We start from the raw sequence: 4,958 nt of genomic DNA, 5'->3' as shown, positions 1-4,958 counted from the left end.
TTTAGATTTTGTTTGATCATAAAGTTATTTTAGCTTCCAACATATTTACATTTATCTGAATTTATCTGTCAGTTTTATACCAGTTGATAAATGTTTATTAATGCTTTATAAAGTGTTAAACTCATGAATAACCTGTTTATAAAGCATTAATAAACGTGTCATAAGGGTGATTTTATTGTGAAGTGATAACTTTATTTATGTGTTGTAATTGTGACATTTAAACCAAAACTTGTTGTTTTTTTTAAATAGCTTTATCTTGACTGATTTAAACACAATGACTCAAAGTTAAATCCAAACTAAAATATGTTTAATTTTTCTGTTCATCACACCGTTTTTAGTGGCAGGTCTGTATTTTTGTTCATGTTTTGCTCTTAATAACTCCGTTGACGATACATTCAGCTGATTTCAGCAGAATCGCTCGTTTAATGTCTCCCAGCGCAGAGAGGAACTGGAACTACCGCTCGTCCAGTCCTGTTGTGAGCGTGATGACTTGAAAAGAAAGTGAGGTACCGGCTTCTGTTTTGGTGTTGGCTACATCTAGAAGTTAGAAAAGTCACTATAGAAAATTGTGTTGCCAAGACAAAATCCAAGATGGCTGCCACCATATATATGCGAACTGACCGCCTCGAGTCGTTTGAGGAATCGACACTTTATAGTTTTTATATTTAAAACTATATGATTGTGGTGGTTGAACATTAATCTGTGGGGGGCCAAGGCCACAAGAAGTGTCTGTGATTTATTTAGAGAGAAGGTCCTTAAAGGTCCTGAATTTAAAATCAATAAGAAGGAAGTGAAGGCGGTGCAGCGAAGCAGTGGCTGATGGGAGTTTATTCCTCTTAAGTAGAGCTGATGGGATCCTTCAGGTGTGACAAGTAGAGAAAACGGCCTCGCTTGGATCCAGTTAAACACAAAAACCAAGAAAATGGAGGACAAGCCGAAGCTCGAACACCAAAAACTGTACTTAACATCTGGACATCATTGTTCTCCTACAGTCCTGGTTTTAGTAAGTGTCCACGTCCGTTTAGTTTCCTAATGTTTAATTTGTTATTTTAGGAGTTAAACTCCTGACAGGACTGTTTTAGATTCTATGATGTGCTGCCGTCAGAAACAGACTCCTTAGAACCTCCGGAAATCAAACTGCGGGACTCAAACACAAAATCTGCACCCAAGAAAAATTTGCAGATTCTGAAATTAAATAAAAAAATTTTTTTAATCAAGCTTAGTTCTGAAGAAAAATGAAGTGTGCATAAGTTTTCAGCCCCTCTAAAGCAGCACTTTAGTTGGAGTTTTCTGCCTGGATCCGGAGACCAAGGACTATTGCAGGGAATGGATCTGAGGAGCTGCAGGAACCGTTCTGCTGCTCGGAAGGTTCCTCGGAGACGGAACACTCAGATGGAAGAAGTTTGGCAGAACCAGCACTTCCTGGATCCGGTCCCACACAAGTGGACCTGAGTGAAAGGAGACCTGGAACTGGATGGTCCCTTCAGAGATGGGACAGAGATCCAGAGTCGGAACTGCAGGCCTCCGTTGATCTGGGCTTTATGTCAGAACAGTTCGATGGAGATCTCTAGAGGAACTCAGACTGTGAGGAATCAGGTTCTGTGATCTGAAGAACCAAGAACTCAACTGTTTGGGCTCAGTTCTAAACATGAGGTACTGGTGTCGGTTCTTGTTAGCTGTAATGAGTTAAATCAAGATGTAAAGAAAAGTCATGAAACACCATGATTGTGTGCGTGAGAGTGGGCGGGGCTTAAAGCCCCACACCGCTGATACTGGTTCCAAAAGTATAGCATGACAGCTCCTGTAGACCCAGTCCAGCTGGCATCAAGTCCCAAAAATAAAAGGAGGCGAGAACCTGATGTCTAGTATTATAATACATGTCAACGGCTGGTACCAGGAAGTGCAGAAGATCATACATGTCCGCCCACAGCTCCACCTACAGGAGGAAACGGGGAGGAAGCTGCAGGATCCTCAGAAACATGAATAAAATAAGTTTATTCAGAGATTAATAAACCATTCATTTATTCTCCAATGCCTTCAAAAGAGTGAAACTTAAATTAGACCAGTTTACTAATTTAATAATTCATTACTTTTATTATTAGACCATATTTCCATCCCTTTAAATTTAATTATTTCCAAAAGATGCGCAAAACCATTTTAAAACTTTTACACCAATTTACCTGAAGTTAAATATTTGGTTTGGGTGTGGATCACACTGTGTCAGAAAGTGTCCCAGTTTGTAGACAAACACGAGGAGCTCCGAGGAGAAAAACAAGATTTATTAAGCAAAAACAAATAAAAATGCTGCTGAACAAAAACTACAAATAAACAAACCCAAGGATCATAGGAGCTACAAACACGGACCATGGCTGATGAGCAGAGTGGAGACACCTGGGCTTAATAATAACAGGGAACAGGTGAGAGTGGGCGGAGCCTGAGCCGAGTAGCAGAAACTGAAGGAGGAGGAATGATCTGGTGGCAAAGAAACAAACTGAGCACAAGAAAATACAGAAATAAAGGTGAAAATAAAACCTAATGTTTACCTTGTCAAGTTATCAGTAAAATCTAAAAATGACTCAGGTTCAGGTCAGGTTTGTCCGATCCCCTTCAGAAGAGCTGAAGGGCCTCGTGTGGCCCCGGAGCCACAGGTTGCAGTCCCCTGCTGTAGAGGTAGAAATACGGTGATTATCACGTCCATCCATCAACCTAATGTCCTGGAGTTTAGACTCATTTCTCCGGCAACTGAAAAGCCTTCCCACAGCATGACACTGCACCTACCGTGCCTTTCTGTGGAGCTTAAAGTTCATAAGTTCATGTAAAAATGTATTTGATTTTTGCAAAACCCAGAATAAATCTTGTGCATGTTTGAGTTCCACTGTTTGACCGAGCCACAAACACTTTGTTTCCTTTAACCGTCGGCTCACCGCTACCAGCTTCACGTCGAAAATACGAAAATCTGATTTTCTTAAGTGTAAGGCACACACACACACACGCACACACACACACACACACACACACACACACACACACACACACACACACACACACACACTCAAAACCAACCACTCAGCCTCCTTTAATGAATGGCAGCAATTGGCAAATCTGTCACTTTTCACCACAGGTAGAAATATAATACAGCCTATGATTAATTTTAATAAGATTCTTTATGGAGGAGAAAAGGTTCATATAAAACTCAAAAAGCTGATGTAAATACAGAAAGAGAGGAGAAGGACGCGACAAACGAGAAGAACAGGAATTAACAAGCAGAAACAAAAACGGGAGTACGGCAGGAAATTAGGACGAAACACTTGAATTGAATGTGAATTTTCTTTGATCTAAACAAGCTAAAAATATTTAGACGTTCGCCTAAATGTAACAAACCGTGCTGAAGCTTCTAGACAGTCCACTGGTGTCCCTGTCAACAGTTCCAAAGATTCAAAACCTTCAAGCTGGACTGAAACAAATGCCTCCTGAACTGCTTGGGCACAAAGACGAGAAGGACGTTTGGAGAAGGGAAGGTGAGGCTTTCAGAAAACCATGAAGAGGTGAAGAAGCTGCACCTGGAGGACGATGGCTAGAACTCATTTCCTCCTTGTCGTAGGGTTTCTACTGCTCCAGGATTTTTGGCTCTGATACTCGTTCTGGCCTTGGGCTGCAGGACCGGGGCAGGGGCATTGACCACCTCCATGAGATGGAGCTCCCTCTGCCTGATTTTACCTCTTTGAAGGGTGTGATGTCAGAGTTGCTCTGGATAACAGCTGGATGTCTGTGGCAGGGGATTTTGATCAAGGTTTATGGATGTTTTTAACTATGGCTGAGAATGTTTACCGTCCATGAACCATGTGTTTGAGTTAGCAGAGAGTTCTTTTATCTCTCTTGAGAGAGCTGAATGAGAGCTGATTTGATCCTGCATGTGCAGCTGGATGGCCAAGTCTGCCTGTGAGCCGGGAGCTGATAAGCTTATAAAAACAATTCTCGCACACTGTCCGTGGCAGATTCTTGTGATGGGCTCCATGCATGTAAAACTTCTGTACATCTGTGTAACCTTTTGTGAAAGTCTACCCTTGCAAGTAAAACCAGTAAAAAACTTCTCATGTCCTCGAATGTGATTTCTTTGAGTAGGTAAAATGAATAGAGGATATTTTTATCCAACATTTTGGTCCTTCGAGCCGGATATGAACCAGTGACCTAAGGATGCACTTCGTGTCAGACTGATTGAGAAGCCACCTGGGGGGTCTAGATGGGATAGAGGTAGGACAGCCGACTGGGGACCAGAAAGTTGCGGCTTGACTCCCCACCGTTCCTGCATGTTGTGCTGTCCCTGAGCAAGACACCCAATCCCCAATTGCTCCCTGGGCACCTACATGGCTGCCCACTGCTCCACCTGGACGTATCTTCAGTGTGATGGGTTGAATACAGAAAATCTATTTTATTCCATACAATGATGACAACACATAGCACTTATACTTACTTATACTTACCTGAAGGAATGCATGTCGCCCGCCGCCATTCATTCCTGAGATTTAACTTTATTCACCTTTTATTTTAAAATGACATGGTTTTAGTGGTCAAGCCTTGAAAACACTGTCATGTTTGATACCCGACCACGTGTCCTGAATGACCCTGAACCACCATCACACCAGTTTTTAGATTGTCATGGTCAGCTGTGGCAGCCATCTTGACTGAGCTTGACAGCTCAAAGGGTATGAAGGACATGAAGAATTCCATTCATTTCCAATGGCTGACAAAGTTAAATTTTTCAAAAAGTTAAAATTAAATACTAAAACTCACAGCAGGAATGTCCTGAATGAGCCAAACATTTTGATTTATGACTTGTGGAAATAGAACATTGTTGTGGTGAAGAGGGAGCTGAGGTAAGGTGAAACTCTCTGTTTACCGATCGGTCCACGTTCCTACCCTCACCTATGGCCACAAACTCTAGGTAATGACCGAAATAA

This window comes from Nematolebias whitei, chromosome 21 (assembly GCF_014905685.2).
Source record: "Nematolebias whitei isolate Nwh7 chromosome 21, NemWhi1, whole genome shotgun sequence".
NCBI lineage: Eukaryota > Metazoa > Chordata > Actinopteri > Cyprinodontiformes > Rivulidae > Nematolebias > Nematolebias whitei.
Note: the sequence above shows the minus strand (reverse complement) of the source record.